The sequence below is a fragment of the Tamandua tetradactyla genome, chromosome 26, assembly GCF_023851605.1.
Source record: "Tamandua tetradactyla isolate mTamTet1 chromosome 26, mTamTet1.pri, whole genome shotgun sequence".
In the NCBI taxonomy this organism is placed as follows: domain Eukaryota; kingdom Metazoa; phylum Chordata; class Mammalia; order Pilosa; family Myrmecophagidae; genus Tamandua; species Tamandua tetradactyla.
In genome coordinates this window covers 20,012,678-20,030,277 of record NC_135352.1, presented here as the reverse complement: position 1 = coordinate 20,030,277, position 17,600 = coordinate 20,012,678, and the positions used below count along the sequence as shown (strand labels likewise).

Sequence of the window (17,600 nt, the reverse complement as noted above, 5' to 3'; positions counted from 1 at the left end):
AGCATCAGCTCCCCATTCTCTACCCTCATTTTATCTGACTCTTATGTTTGGGTCTTTGATCCATTTTGAGTTGGTTTTAGCATATTGTATGAGACAGGAGTCTCTTTAATTCTTTTGTATATGGATATCCCATTCTCCCTGCACCATTTCTTGGAGACTGTTTTGTTGCAGTTGAGTGGATTTGGTAGCCTTGTTAAAAATCGATTGACCATGGATGTGAGGGTCAATATCTGAACTCTCAATTCAATTTCATTGGTAAATATATCTATCTTTATGCCAGTACTGTGCTATTTTGACCACATGTTCCTTTATAATATGCTTTAAAGTCAGGAAGTTTGAGTCCTCCAGTTTTGTTCTTCTATTTCAAGATGGTTTTAGCTATTCAGGGCCCCTTACCCTTTCAAATAAATTTGATAAATGGCTTTTCCATTTCTTCAAAGTAGGCTTTGGGATTTTGATTGGGATTGTGTTGAATCTGTAAATCAGTTTGGGTAAAATTTACATTTTAATAATATTTAGTCTTCCAATCCATGAACATGGAATGTCTTTCCATTTCTTTAGGTCTTCTTTTATTTCCTTCACCAATGTTTTGTAGATATCTGAATACAGATCTTTTACATCCTTGTTTAATTTATTCTTAGATATTTAATTTTTTTTATTGATTTCCTCCTTACATTGCTCATAATTAGTTTATAGAAACACTACTGATTTTTGAATGTTGATACTTGTATCATGCCACTTTGCTGAACTCATTTTTAAGCTCTAATAGTTTTCTTGTAGATCTCTTGGGACTTTCTAAATATAAGAACATGTTGTCTGCAAATAGTGAAGATTTTACTTCTTCCTCTCCAAATTGGATGACTTTTATTTCTTTTGCTTGCCTACTGCTCTAGATAGAACTTCTACCATACTTTTGAATAACAGTGGTGACACTGGGCATCCTTGACTTGTCCAATTCTGAGAAGGAAAATTTTTAGTCTTTCACCATTGAGTATGGTGCTAGCTTTGTATTTTTCATATATTTCCATTATCATTGAGGAAATTTCCTTCTATTTCTGTCTTTCAAAGAATTTTTTTTTCAAGAAAGTTTACTGGATTTTGTCACATGCCTTTCTTCATCAATCTAGATGATCATTTTGCTTATCCCCCTTTGAAATGTTAATGTGGCTTATTACATTAATGGATTGTCTTATATTGAACCATCCTTGCATTCCTGAGATAAACCCCTCTTGGTCATGGTATATAATTTTTCAGTGTGCAGTGTGGTTCAATTTACAAGTATTTTAATGAGGATTTTTGCAATTATCAATGAATTGCAATTAGCAATGAATGTGTGTCTCTGTTTCTCTACATTCACTCCAACACAATATTCATAAAGGATATTGGACTGTAATTTTCTTTTCTTGTAGTATCTCCATATGGCTTTGGTATTAGGGTGATATAGGCTCCAGAGAATAAGTTAGTGCTCCCCCTTCTTCAATATTTTGGAAGAATTTAAGCAGGATTTGTATGGATTTTTCTTGGGATGACTGGTAGAATTCATCTGTGAAGCCATTTGGTCCTGGATTTTTCTTGGCTGGGAGATTTTTGCTTACTAATTCAATTTTTTTACTTGTCATTCTGTTGTTCTCCTCTGTTGCTTCTAGAGGTAGTGTATGTTCATGTGTTTCTAGAAATTTGTCCATTTCATCTAAGTTGTCTGATTTGTTGACATACAGTTCATAGTATCTTCTTATGATCCTTTTAATTTCTGTGGGGTCAGTACAATGACTCCTCTCATTTCTGATTTAATTCGTTTGCCTCTTCTGTCTTTTTTCTTTATCATTCTAGCTAAAGGTTTGTCAATTTTATTGATATTTTCAAAGAATCAACTTTTGGTTTTGGTGATTATTTTAGTTTTTTCATTCTCAATTTCATTTATTTCTACTCTAATCTTTATTATTTCTTTCATTAGGCTTACTTTGCAATTAGTTTGCTGTTCTTTTTCTAAGTCCTCCATTTGTGTGGTTAGGTCTTTGATTTTAGATCTTTCTTCTTTTTTAATGTAGGTTGTTAGGGCTATAAATTTCCCTTAGTGCACTGCTTTCACTGCATCCAATAAGTTTTGATATGTTGTGTTCTCCTTTTGATTTATCTCAATGTATTTGTGGATTTCTTTTGCAATTTCTTCTTTGACCCACTGATTGTTTAAGAATGTGTTGCTTAGCCTCCCTATGTTTGTGAATTTTCCAGTTCTCCACCTGTTATTGATTTCTACCTTCATTCCTTTATGGACAAATAGAGTGCTTTGCATAGTTCCAATCTTATAAAATTTGAGGCTTGTTTTGTGACCCAACATATTGTCTATCCTAGAGAATAATCTATGAGCTCTTGAGAGGAATATATATCCTGTTGTTTTGAGGGCAATATTATGTATATGTCTGAAGTTAGTTGATCTAGCATATTATTCAGGTTCTGTGCTTCTTTCCAGATCCTCTGTCTATACGTTCTAACATTGATGAGAATGGTGTAATGAATTCTCCAACTTTTATTGTAGAGAAATCTGTTTTTCTCTTGGGTTTGCAAGTGTTTGCCTCTTATATTTTGGGACACCATGGTTAGGTGCAGAAATATTTATGATTGTTATTTCTTCTTGGTGGATTGTCCTTCCCCTCCCCCCACCCGCCTTTTTTTTGGCATGGGCAGGCTCTAGGAATGGAACTTGAGTCTCCAGTATGGCAGGCAAGAATTCTGCCACTGAGCCACCATTGCCCACCCGGATTGCCCCTTTTATTAATATGTATAGTGTCCTTCTTTGTCTCCTATAACAATTTTTCACTAAAAGTCTATTTTGTTCAATATCTTGTTGACAAACTCTCTCACTTTGTATTTATCTATGTATATTTTAAACTACCCTAATTTTTGTAGGACAGTCTTGCTAGAAAAAGAATTCTTGGCTGGTAGTTTTTCTCTTTCAGTACCTTAAATATATCAGACCACGGCTTTCTTGCCTCCATAGTTTCTGATAAGAAATCAGCACTTAGCCTTATTCTGTTTTCCTTGTATCTTTGGCTTTGACATTTTGATTACTATATGTCTCGGAGTAGGTTTATTAGGTTTTATACTGTTTGGAATATGTTGTGCTTCTTGGAATTGTTCATTTTTATCTTTAGTAAGAGTTGGGATATTTTGAGCCATTATTTCTTCAAATATTCTTTCTGTCCCTTTTCCCTTCTCTTCTCCTTCTGGGACCCCCATGATGAATATGTTTGTACACATTTTGCTGTCACTCAAATTCCTGAGACACTGCTCAGTTTTTTTCTATTCTTTTCTGTGTCTGTTCTTCTGACTCTATGATTTTCATTGCCCTTTCTCTCAGTTCACTGATTGTTTCTTCTGCCTGTTCAAATCTGCTACTTTATATATATATTTTAATCTCTACTATTGTATCTTTCATTCCCCTCATTTCTCTTTTGTTTCTTTTTGCACTTTATAGCCTTCTTTATGCACTCAGATTGTTTTCTGAATGTCCCTTATCTCTTCATGCATACTCTCCTTCATCTCCTTGAATTGATTGAGGAAATTTGTTAAATTTCTTTGATTATTGTTCCAAATTTTGTGTCTCCTCTGAAGTTTTAATTTGTTCCCTTGACTGGACCATGTTTTCCAGGTTCTTAATATGGCTTATAATATCTTCTGATGTCTGGGCATTTGATTATCTTGATGCATTAACTCTGAAGGTCAATTTCTCTCTCCTGTCTAGGGTTTTATTGCTGATTGGTTTGTGTTAAGGGTACTCTTTGAGACTTATTCCAATTTTTTCTAGACCTTTATAATAGCCCCTGTTTTACTGGTTAGATTTTCTCAGTTCATTTGATTCTTGTCCTGGATATGTGATTCAATTTTAAAGATTACACTTTTTATGTAAGTGTTTTACCTCCAAGAGAAAGCGCCCTTTCCTCTATTCCTTCTCCAAGGATGTTGATCTGTTTTATTTCTGTGCACATGCCCTTCCCAGCACTTATGGATTTGTTTAAATTCTCTCTTTTGCTCAGTGCCCTGTTTTCTTTATACTTTTCATTTCTGGGGCACTCCCATCTTATAGCAATTCCCTTTAACCCCTCCACCCCCATTTATTTTCCTTTGTGAGGCTTTTCTGCATCCAGATTCTTCCTCATTAGGGTATCCCACCCTGGTGTGCTAGATGGGTCAATCCAGAAAGATGAGTCACTTTAGAAAAGTCCATTTTGCATTTAGGTGATACAGCAGTGGAAACTAAATTGAGCAAGCATACCCCTTGCTTTTTCGGGTGGAGGGGGCGGGATGCATGGTCTGGTAGTCGAACTGAGGTCACCCGCGTGGAAGGCAAACTGAACTGCCCATGCACCCCTGGGCTGTTTATTCTTTAAAGCTATATTCAGCTAATATTATGATAGAGATTTCCTTGAATGGCAGAAGCTAATGAATCAAAGAGAGAAAGAGAAATAAAATACCTTTTCAAGTCTTTGCTGATTGAGTTGTATAAGTTTTCCCTTTCAGAGGTTAACCAGCTTAGCAGTGAATTTAAATAACAGTCTGTGTTAGTTAGATTCAGTTATCAACTTGACCAGGTGAGCATACCTAGTCTTGTTGCTGTGGACATAAGCCAATGGTATGTGAACCTCATCTGTTGCCAATTACATCTGCAGTCAGCTAGCCTCTGCAATGAGTGTCAGCGTGTCTCTGCAATGAGTGACGTTTGACTTAATTGGCTGGTGCTTAAATGAGAGAGCGCAATGTAGCACAGCTAAGCATCTCGGCATTCCTCATCTCAGCACTTGCAGTTCAGCCCAGGCCTTTGGAGATGCAGAAAGAAGTCACCCCGGGGAAAGTTGTTGGAACCCAGGGGCCTGGAGAGAAGACCAGCAGAGACCATCTTATGCCTTCTACGTAAGAAAGAACCTCAGTGGAAAGTTAGCTGCCTTTCCTCTGCAGAGCCAACAAAATAAATCCCCTTTTATTAAAAGCCAATCCATCTCTGGTGTGTTGCATTCCGGCAGCTAGCAAACTAGAACACAGTCTTACATGAAAGCTTAGCTTTCTGTCTTATCTTTTCTGGTATATGTCTTGTCCTGGGCCTGTACACATTACCTTAGGAATCCCCCATTTATACATGTCTGAATGTTCCTTTTCCTCTTGATCCTGGGTGCTATCTTGTATGTCTTAAAGCCAGTAATCTATTGCTCTGGGCAGCTGCAATTTAATGTTGTTATTACAGCATGTTAGCTGCCCTGTAAACTGTTCCTACATGCGAGGCAAGTTCTGGATGGCACGCCTTAAATGAGAGTCCAGTCCTGCCACCAGACTGATTGGTACAGATTTACATACACCCTACCGTGTACATAAGGATTCTGTTCTCCCTCTGGAACCATGACTAGAGACCAGGGCCAGCTCCACACTGAGCCAGCTAAGAGGTGGGGGAACTAGCAAAGGTTTCATAAGGTTCTCCTATCATTTCTAAGTTGGCTTGTTCTTTATAAAGTGCTTGTCCTGCTATTGTAACACTTGAACTGTATTCTTGAGCATTGAGAAAAATGTTTCTACCAGCTTTTGCTTGTTGTTTACAACTTTATGTGATGACATAATCCTAATGTATCTCATTTTACCATCTTGATGACATCCTTTCTCTTTTGTAAAAATTTTGATGAAGGTCAAAGCCAAATTTAAAATTATGTAAATATTATGGCTGGAATTTATACTCATTTTCCTTAGTTCTGATTTTTATTTCTATTGCTTTGTTACTTGTATATATCTTTTATTAAAACCATGTAAAAAAAACTTTGTAAAAATAATTGTAGTATAAATATCCTCTTTCAACAATTAAAAAGCTATAACTTTATCACTGTTAATCTATATTGATATAAAACTTTAATCATTCAAGTGATCTTTTTTAAATATACATTTTGGAAATTACTCTAGAAAAGAATAAATATTAATAAGATAAAATATCTGCATTTAAACTAGCAGATGGAATTATTGTTTCTGTTCTAGTTTGCTAGCTGCCAGAATGCAATATACCAGAAACAGAATGACTTTTAAAAGGGGAATTTAATAAGTTGCTAGTTTACAGTTCTAAAGCTGAGAATCTGTCCCAATTAAACAAGTATATCGAAATGTCCAATCTAAGGCATCCAGGAAAAGATACCTTGATTCAAGAAGGCCAATGAAGTTCATGTTTTCTCTCTCAAGTGAGAAGGCATATGGTGAAGACAGTTAGGGCTTCTCTCTCAGCTTCAAGGGCACATGGTGAACATGGCGTCATCTGCTAGCTTTCCCTCCTGGCTTCCAGTTTCATGGAGCTCCCTGGGAGGCATTTTCTTTCTTCATCTCCAGAGGTGGCTGACTGGTATATTCTCTGCTTCGTGGTGCTAGAGCATTCTCTGCTCTTTCTAAATCTCTCATTCTCCAAAATGTTTCCTCTTTTATAGGACTTCAGAAACTAATCAAGACTCACCCAAATGGGTGGAGATGTCACCTAATCCAGCTTAACAGCCACTCTTGATTTGGTGACATCTCCAGGGATCTCATTACATATGATCTAATTACATACAGTATTGAATAGGGATTATTCTGCCTTTACAAAATGGGATTTTGATTAAAACATGGCTTTTCTAGGGTACTTACATCATTTCAAACCAGCACAGTTGCTGTGTTCTATTCATATGTCTGAAATTTGTATATGATTTTACAAAGCACTCTACCACATATTTCATACTATGACTATGCTTCTCATTTTTTCATGAAAATGTAATCTAAAAACTTATGGAAGTTAAAAATTACACTTGTGTCATACATTGGTCTTATTGCAATCATATATTTTGCTGTGATTATATGTTTAATATCTGTCTATTATAATAAGAGGAATTATGTTGATCATGTTTACCATCAAATTCGGTATTTCTGTAGAGCAAGAGCCAGTAAACATTTTTTGTTAAGGCCGAATAGTAAATATTCTTAGCTTTGTGGGCCATATATTCTCTGTTGCAATGACTCCTCTCTGCTATTATAGCACAGAATCAGCTATTGACAATAAGTAAACAAATGGGATTGCTGTGTTCCAATAAAATTTAATTTACAAAAACTGGTGGCAGGCTATAGTTTGTCAGCCTGTGTTATAGAGTTCAGTAGGCATTCCGAATTTTTGAAGGAGAAATGAATGGCCATGTTAAAATTAACAGGGTGAAGTAAAGGAAGGATTTTGCACTAAACAACACAAGTAGTGGAACAGTGTTTTTTTTTTTTTTTTTTTTAATCTCATATTTCTCTTGAATAGAAAACAATGGAGATATTCCAAAAAAATCAGAACCAAAGTTTATATGCTCACTTTAGTCAACTCTGGATGGCAATATAATCTAAAATATATATTATTTCAGTTGTTTACACTGTCATTTCAGTGGGATTGTCTTTATGTTTATTTCCCTCAAAAGAATAGAAAGTCAAATTTTGCATTATGAAATATTTCTGAATTTCAAAGTTTCGATTCATTTTTTTATCTCAGTTATCTCTTCAAACTATAAACATTGCATTACAAAACATGTTTAGTACACTTTAAATGAATATTTCTCCTAACAAATTACCTTTTCCCTTGCAATTTGTTTTGTCTAAGGCAAAGTTAACAGAGGCAAAGATACAGAAAAATAAACAGGACAGTTAACATTGTGATCCAAATCATTCAACCCCTAGCACCACCTGGCCATTTTAGGAGAAATTTTGTTTGGCATGAGTTATCAAGATAATTAGTCAGTTAATACTGATTATTTGATGCCCACTGTATTTAGAGATAATTAAGATAATAGCCTAATAACAAATATAAAATGCACGGATATGAATGAATGTGAAAGTCAAGAAATCACAAGAATTGAATGTGTTTAAACAATGAAAGCCTCCTGAAATGCTAGCGCATTGAGCTGTGTTTTAAAAGATAGGCAAACTTTAACACAGGGGAAAGGGCATTTCAGACGAGAGTTAATGAATAACAGATGTATGGTAGAGAAAGCCTCAGTTCCATAATCCACTTGGCTAACTTCAGCCTATCCTAAGTAAAGAAGTAAGAAATTAATTCTTTTCAGGTTTTAAGTTTTAAGAACTATATTTGGTTCTTAAAAGTAAGACTAATTTATCCTCAAACAAGGCTTTACAATAGTTCTCCTAAAAGTAGCTTCTACTGCTTCTCACACAAACTGTTACACACTATTGATTTTTTTAAGCTTTGCAATTTCTATTTTTTTCTGTTCGCTATCCTTTCATGCTCTGGTTTAGAACTTATTTCACCTGCTGGGCATACTGCTGGTGGAAACATTTAATCTGAACTTCAGCTGTTTTCCATCTGGGCCTCAAAGAAGAAAAGGGTTTTCTGATCTTTGTTCATTTATTTCCTGGAAAATGAAGTTAACACATAAAGAATTAACTGAACCCAAATTATTTTGAGATAGCAAATAGATCCTAATGAGATACCTACCATGTTGCTCTTAATAAGCTTTTTAGTGTCTATGTGTGTACAAATTGGCTCCTTTGCAAACTGGCCTATTGGACTTACTAAACCATAGGGAAAATAACTCAGACAAAAATTCTGAGGCTAAAACAACATTTAATTTAAAAGGGGAATTTTTATAGAATTAGGACGTAAGTGTGCAAAATCAATCAAGGAAAATCAGAAAACACATTTCAATATTGATCTAGTGTCTTAAAGTTAAAATGGAAGTGACATTGAGTCCATGATGGGATTACCAACATAAAGGTCCATTTGGTTATAATTTTAAAACTTTTGCATATAAAAAAAAACAGACTGGGAAATATCTTTTCAGCCAATTAAAGAGTTATGGCATTTGTCATGTTCTGTAAAGAAAGAGAAACTTAGTAAACAGCCAATTCAAAAATGGAATGAGGAAATAAATGAACAGAACACATATAGAGACAAATAGAACCTGATAAAATATATAAGGGCATGTTTCAACATTTGTAAACTGAGATTACCATGAGTTCAATAATATATTTTAATTTTAAGGGCACTCCCCAGTGTTGGCAAAGGTGCAGTGAAACTGGTTGAGACTGAACACTGCTAGTGGCATGAAATCTTTGTGGAAAACAGGAAGATATCTTGCAGTGTCTATCAAGGGGAGAAAACATGTTAATACTTAGGATATACAATCTGTCTATGAGGGACTCTCTATTGGGGAAATAGTCTAAATGGAGAAAAGCATATATCCAAAGATTTCAAACTGATGAAACTGATGCATTTTAAAACTGATGAAAAGTTATGAACTACCTAAATATTTGTAACAGTGTCACATGTAGGCATTTAAAATAGCAATTGTGAATATAATATTCTGTAAGAAAAATGTTGATTATAATATTAAATAAAAATCTGCTTACAAATCGTATGAACATTAAATATATACACACATACAACCACGCATACAACTACACACACACGGAAAAAGACAAGAAAATAATGTACAAAAAATGTAACTGTGATATGTAGTAGGGCTGAAAATACAGATTTTAAAAAATGTTTATTCCAAAATAGAAAATACATTTAAAATTTTAAACTTGAATTAAGATTACAATTAATGTTATAAATATATTAGCTTTAAGTATAATTAATAGAAATATTTACTTAAAATAAGATTATTGAGTAACTTATTTTTGAACTCACTTTTATAAGTTAGAAAAATAAAACATCGTTTTTCTTAATGGCATAATTGCTTTCATCTCTCAAGAGTTCCGTTACAGTTGTCTCATCAGGCAATTAACCAATAAGCCAGTTTCTGCTTTTGACTGAGGACAATTAGACTGGAGAAGTATTTTGTTGCAGTTAAGATTCTATATAGTTCTATCCCCACATGACCGTGGTTTCCTTCTGCAGAGGGCTAGATCTTAACGTGAGTATAGTTCATAAGTGTTGTGGCCTTGCCAGTATATTTAATATGGGGCTTTAGGTTCCTGATTCATAAAATGGGAATAATATTTTCTTATTTTTAAGGTTCAAGATTAGATGAGATATACCTGGCTCCATTAATATAAGTTTGTTTCTTTTTCTCTTTTAAGTAACAGAGTGAAAAGTCAGAAAAACGTATGGTGAGAGTCCCTGCTCTGAGACACAAGAGACCTCGCTGGCTCTTATTTCTTGCCTATTAGAATTTTCTAAATGTATAGTTCTTGGATATTTATCCTGTTTCAGTCTCAGTTGTGTGATCTATAAAATAGAACTGGTCTGGATGATTTACTGAGGTTGTGTTTAACTTTACTGCCCTCAAAGCATGAGATTTGTACAACCATATGCATAATTTATATTTTTTCTGCATTTTACCTTAATAAATCCTTTACATAAAACTTGCACTTTTAATCATTACAACTATTTTTCTCTGATCAAGATATTGTCAAACCTCATATTTATAACTAAAGAAGCACCTTAAAGATATCTAGTTGAAAATTGATAAAGCACCCATTGCCTATATATTCTTTAGCTTTCAGTGGATTACTGGGCATGAGTCTATTTGAACTATGGTGAATCAGATCCCTGGTGACTCTTCCCAATTTCCACCTTCACAAAAACTGTGAGTTCTCTGGAACTATTATTTTACCACACTACAAATAAATTTTTTACTAATATATCACAGATGTGTTAAGTAATTATATTTATAATATATTAAATAATACATTTATCCAGTTATATGAAGACATTTCCAAAGTGATCACTTAATGTCTTGGAAGTCTCAATAAAGTTAGCCATTCTGTCATGGGAAGTATTCTGCTGTAAAAGCAGTATTGAGCTGAAAACAGAGGAAACTGAAAGGAAAGCAAAACCTATTTTCACATGAGAAAGTCATCAAACCAAGTAGTTAATACTGAAATTCAACTTGAAAGTCAGAGTTCCTCTCCTCCTTAGTGGAAGAAACAAAGGTGTTTAGAGGGAATGAAGTGTTGAGAGAATGAGGAAAGGAGGTAAAATCCCCATGAAAAGAACAGCAGATTTTATTTACAGGCCCAGAGTATAGACTCAGTCAAACACCAATATCCTGGAAAGAGAGAAGGGCAGAGTGTGCCATTAGGACTGACCTAATGATACAGGCAACCATGCAGATACACCCATAAACCAGAGTCCCACCCATTGAAGAGTTGTATGTTAGAAAGCCAACATACATTAAAAATCCCCAGAAGCTTTAAGGATACTCTCAGTGTTGGTGAGAATATAATTAAGAAATAAGACAGAAGAAAACATGCAGATCTGGAACAGATAAAGGGAAGATTTCATGCATTTTTTTAAACACATACAAACCTGTGTTAGTCAATGTGCCACTGGTATCAGCAGTCTTTCAATAGTAGACATATATCAGTGGCAAGGTCTTCCAGAGTGCACAATGTTATGCTTTTATGGTTTCCTTTATTATAGCCAATAACACCTAATTAGGAAAAGAGATTTTATTGCAGTTTTATTTTACTGTAAAGTCAAAGCACTTTCAGGAAATGAATATAGCTTTTTCCCAAGGTGCTTAGTTAGCTAAGTGAGAACTATAAAAAGTGGCAATTGGTAAAAATCCTCCCCTGCCCTATGACTAATTGGAGAAAAGAAAAATAATGAATAATCTTCTATTTAAAAAATATAAATTTCTGCTAATGTTAATTAAATCTGTAGCATTGGAAGCTGTAAACTGTTCAGTGTATTTTATAGAAGTATTAACGTCTATGGGGATGGCAGATTTGCACTTATGTATTCATTTGATATCTATTGAGCACCTACAACATGCCCCCATTATGCTGGGTGCTACAGATTCAGTGATGATCTAACCAATACTTTCCCTTTTCCCATTTCAGTTCTGAACCCATTAAGAAAGAAGACCAAAAAAGTAAGGCAGATAGAGACCAAAATATAAGCTTAATTATTAACAAAGTTGATTTTGGAGAACATAGTCTTATAATTTGTAGTCAAGGGATTTTCCTGACTATGAACCCCAGAATTAAATAGATTTACTTACCCAGTAAGTAAGGTTAAGATTTACTTACCCTGCTAAGATTTTAGATAGTGCTTCCTCTGTAGGACTTATGGTATAGAGGAGGCCACCAGACCATGGGCTCCCCATGAGCAGCTGGACCCAAAGGGAGGGAAAGAAAAAGAGCCAGGTAATATATCCTTTGCCTCACTCTGTAGACTACCTGTGCCCATGGTAACTCCCAGTTAGGGGTTCTCCTAGTACCTACAAAGTACAGACCATAAGTTTTCCACACAGATACTAATGAAGCAAAATTAATAAAATAGGAATGATAGAAAGTTTAAGAAGCAAAATTGAGAGGTCATAGCCATAAACATCTGAGGCTTATGAAGGAAAGGAGAAAGGAAAGATTAGGAATGGATGAATTGTAACAGTTCAAGCAAAAGCATATGTCCCATTGACTTTTTATTTTAGTCTTACTGGAGGTCATTACCTGCCGCCCCCGCTCCCCCAGCAATCAGAGAGAATCTAATCTTGGCATCTACTTCTCAGAGGACCTAAACTGGCACATTATATTAAAACCTTAAATCTGCTTTTGTTGGCAAATTATTTATTTACTTTTTAATTATTATCTATTTTTTGGATATAGAGTTTTATTGGAACACAGCCACACTCATTTATATCTGTCTATGGCTGCTTTCAAGCTGCAATGGCAAGGATGAGGAAGTTTCTATAGATACCATATGGCTGAGACAGATATATCTATCTGGACCTCAACAGAAAAGTTTGTCAACCCCCAGTGTTTAAAACAATGAATGGACTGAAATATGACAGTGTAATATTGACTTGCAACTTACTCCCAATTATTTTCTCAAGGAAATCACTGGATGCTCTTTTCACTAGTGTTATTCTTTTTGTCACCTACCTTGCTTTTTGTTAATAGTTGATTCCGTAGTTTAAGCATTTTCTTCCTTTCTCCCTTTATGCTGAATTTAAAGCCTTTTTGTGAAGGTCAGATTTGTGAGCCAGCACATTCTTTTCATGAGATGCCCATAACTAGGAACTAGTTTTTTTAATTATTATTTTATGCTAAGATTCAGAAATCCAGTTTCCCTTTAAAGACACAGTCTCAATAAATATTGATTTCCTAAATCTTCCTGTATTTCCGAATGTTTCAACCATTGATTAGAAAATATGACAAAACATATTCTATATCCCTAAGGGTACTGGATCCCTCTTATGCTCTGCCTCCCCTAGCGGGCTTGTTAAAATACAGATTCTTTCCACCCAAGAGTCTCTGATTCAGTTGGTTTAATGCAAAACCAGAAAATGTGCATTACTAACAAATTTCTAGGTAAGGCTGATATTGCAGATTGGAAGACCCTCACTTTGAGAACCACTGGCCTAGGCCAAATTTTTCCTCCATCTGTTGCTGTGACAATCAGCTTTGTGCCATTGTCACCTCTAAACCCCTCACAGAGACATTTTCTCAGGTCACCTGGCAAAATCTTGTGTCCAGTACTATGACTGCCTCACATGTACCACTCAAGACTATGCCCCATAGGCAGTGAGAACTGGCCCCCAACTCTCATACTACAGCCTGTTTTCTTATGCCACTCCCAGTGATGCCTGTGTCCATTCTTGTCCTCCATGAAATAGATGCCGAGATCAGATTAGATATGCAAAAGTTTTATTGTGAAAAATGCCTGTGAAGGATCAAGGAAGGAATCAGGAGTAGGTAGGGAGATTCTTCAATGGTACAATCTGATTATTTTGAACTGAGAGAGGGAGGGAAGGGGGACTGGGTAGTATGAGTCTCAAACTGCAATGATATTTTAAGAAAGTTTCTACCAAGCTGATGGGGTATACTTCCTGCATTTTAGAAGCCATAGGAATGGGTGTATGAGTGCTCCCTGATCCTGCCAGGCTGGTTCATTTGCTAAAAGCGTCAGCCTCAGTGCAAACATGATGGTAACTCCAGAGGACAGTAGTGGAAGCTGACAATCAACCATGACCCACCCCACCCCCCCCACTGCAGATCAGGACATCATGACCACTAAACTTAGTACAGTAATTATGAACTTACAGGTTTCATCAAGGTTTGGGGAAATAATAGAACACACAAACAGGATACGACAAGGAAGGACGTACTTCATTTTAACTTCTCTGCTTAGATATTTTTATCATTACTCATTATTTTTATTTTATGCTATCATAATTTGCTTAGATTTATACTTAACATGTTTGATATTTTCTTCACTTGACATTGCTTCTTGTATCTGAGACATCTGGGAATTTTTTCCTTTCTGACTAAAGTTCAGCTGGTATAGTGCTTTTGGTGGAAAACTCTCTCAGCTTTTTCACCTGAATATGTCTTTATTTCACCTTCAGGCTTAAAGATACTCACTGTGCAAAAATACTGTGTTCACTGGTATTGCTTCTTAGAACTTTGAAAATATTACTGCAAGGTTTTCTAGCTTTTATTTTATAGTGATGTTAACTTTCTGCTAATTCTCTCTTTTAAAGTAAATCATGTTCTTTCTGTTTGCTTTCAAGATTGTTATCTTTGATGTTAGGCAGTTTCACTATAATGTGCCTATATATAAATTTATTTCTATAACATTCTATAATATTCTATAACATATATAGGATTTGTTGGCCTTACTTATCTGGGTGTTGTTTCTTCCACTAAGTTTTGAGATTTTTTTTTTCTCCCATTTCTATTATCTCTTTCTGGAACCCAAATTGAACTTATATTCAACAACATCCCTCCAGTTATTGGGAGGCACCTTGGAACAGACTTTGCTCAACCTATGGAAGAAATGACTTAAAAAGTTAAATCATTTTGTGTTCTAGAAACATTTGAGCAGAAACTGAGCATACTTGAAGAATATCTTCTTGCCGATGTTCAAACAAGATAAGAATGAATTTAAGGATTATCTTTAAGTTCCTTCAAATCTTGAAATTATATGGTTATTTTGATGAAAATAATTTTAATTCAGAAGCATCAAGTTTGTCAAAGGGCATATCTTGCCATTCTTTCAAGAGTGCTAGAATTAAAATATTCTGGACAGTTGACCTTGATGTTCAGTCAGCTGGATTAATGTTGACATGAATAGGACAGTTACCTGTCAAAATTATTTTAGATCGCCTCAATGTTCTTGAGAAGTTTTAATTAATTTAAATGTGTATTCTTAAGAAGCAAATTGCCCTTCTTTGGCTACAGTTTCCATATATTGTTTTGCAATTTTCTTTTTCAAGTCTTGTCAACAGGGACTTTTATGGTCTTTGAAAAAAGACAAATTTTGCTGTAAATATTAGACATGGTTTGTGCTAGTACATTTCCTTCCTTTGAATTGACCTTGACTTTTTTTTAGCTGTCTTTAATATGGTGATCTTATTGTGGGGAGAGGTGTTTTCTACTCAATTTCTTACCACTCTCTCCATTTTTTTTTTTTATCATATTCTAGGACATTGATGGGCCCATATTTATTAATGGACAACTTCACCACAACCTGTAATGCATACCTATGTGTACTCTCTGCCTACTGTCACCTCCAGAAGAAATCAGGAAGCCAAGTTTGCTCTCCTTTCATACACTCTTTCTTTGTATACACAGCTGAAACAGACCAGTCATTACTTTGGATTGTGCAGCCAGGTGAAGGAAGTAAAATCTCAAAATTAGATTTAGTTCCAGAGAAAGGAGCTTCCTGTTTACTGCCTGCAGATTTCATGCTCAGTGTTTTACCAAGGCTCTGAACTGCTAATAATATAGTGGCTGCTCCCACCCACCCAACCCTTAAGTACTGCTGTTTCCTTGTGTACATTGCTCTCTGGGGAAACCTGTGCAAAGAAGGAAGGATTGGTAACTTCATTCATACCACCCAACAGTGGTCACCATTGACTCATTCTGCACAGTACCTATATTGGTTAATATTTAGTGTAGCTGGTTGCACATTTGTGCCAAAGCTGTTTGTGCATCATAAAAGGAGAATAATGTCATTTCTCTTGAAAAGAATAAGAATGAAATAGAGGGTTTTGTTTTTTGAGTATTTTTTCTCAATCCCCCTTCCTACATACACCAAAATGCTATCAAATTTAGCACTTAAACTCGGGGAGAGAAGAAAAGAAAAACAAAAACAAAAGAAAGGGAATGAAATTAAAGATAAGGAAATGGTGGATCTTTCTTCAGTTTCTATTTGTGTCAGAGACTCTGGCACTTCTTGAGAGGTGCATATTGCCACAAAGGTCAAGGACTCTGGAATCGTATTTCCTGGATTCATTATCTTCTGCCACTTACTGACTTGGTGACCAGGGGCAATTTAAATAATCTCTCTGTCCCTCAGTTTTCTCATCTGAAAAATGGAAATAAAACCTACTTCACAGGAATGTGGAGAGGATTAGATAATTAACTAAACATAAAACACATAATGGTAAGTGCTTTCGAAGTGCTGTGATTTTGGTTTATCTCCTTCAGTTTTCACTATCACCCTGTGAGAAGCACTTAATATTTCAATGAGAAAAAGTAAATCAACATAAAAGATCACACGCAAATTATTAACACTTTGCTTCTTTCTGTAAAGCATAAATCTGAATTTTAGATTTATTACGAACAAAATAAAGGGTTTGGCCCAATTTGGATGTGATCAAGAGTTGAATATTAGTATCTAGCATTTTAGCTTACCTGTTTTTCTCATCAAGATAGCACTAAAAGTTTAACAGAGGTAAGCAACCTGCTAAACTAACTTTCTGTATTTTTAAGGAAAACTGACAACAAGAGACATTTCATCTGGAGAAAAGTTAAATCCCATGTATGAATTCCTCCTTTTTATTGTGGCCAATACTTACTTTCTGCAACTTACATGTCATTATTTCTGATATATCCATATTCTCTAGGCAAATAGCACCACTTGCTTTTTCTCATGCATGCTCCATTATTTCTTGTCTCTGTGACAGATTTTATGATATAGAGTCAACACTAGAAAGGATTTATTCCATCTCTGAATTATGTTGGTTCTTCCAGGATAGTCTAAATGTAAACATTGCCACGATGTCTTGACTGAGTCTTCTATATAAATACAATCTCTCCCTCCTCTGAACAGACTTCAGACTTGATTTGTATGTCTATCCCTGCACTTTTCACATTATATTTTCGTGGTTAGGAGAAGAAATTCCGTTAGAAGCTAGAAGTTGTGTCCAAATGTGGCATTTAATATGGTGCATATTTCTGATGAATTGCGGATTTCATTAAGCCTGAAAACTACTTGAAATATATTATGGGAGTCTTCAAGGAGAACACCCCCTCCCTCAGAAGAAAATGGTACCAGTCATGATGAAGCTTATTTTTCAGGAAAGTGGTAAGTACTGCTTGATATCTTTCATTTGAAGTTGCTATTGGATTTCTCTAAGCCTGGAGTGTTTAAAAGAAAAACGGTGGCTGGAAGGATGTAAGTTAAAAATGGAAAGAGATATTTTGCTAATACTCTGTAAGAAGTTGGACATTTTGCTTTAGAACTGTGACATCTTGAGAGTCACAATGTATCTCTGTGGCATCTGGCAGGCAGAAATCTAAGAATCAACAGCAGTGCCCTCTAGGCCAGGGCGGTGGTACTTAAGGGATCCAGGTACTCCCAGTGGAAGAAGCTGTGGAGC

The 17,600-nt window shown here is 35.3% G+C and overlaps 1 pseudogene across 1 annotated transcript in view; it reads left to right on the top strand.

Annotated features, from left to right (window-relative positions):
* Positions 1-15,736, top strand: part of LOC143670005 (circadian locomoter output cycles protein kaput pseudogene) — a 73,649-nt pseudogene extending 57,913 nt beyond the window's left edge. The window contains exon 4 of the transcript XR_013169206.1: positions 15,419-15,736. The product of XR_013169206.1 is annotated as a circadian locomoter output cycles protein kaput pseudogene (transcript). The remainder of the gene's footprint in view (positions 1-15,418) is intronic.
* Positions 15,737-17,600: the final 1,864 nt, after the last annotated feature.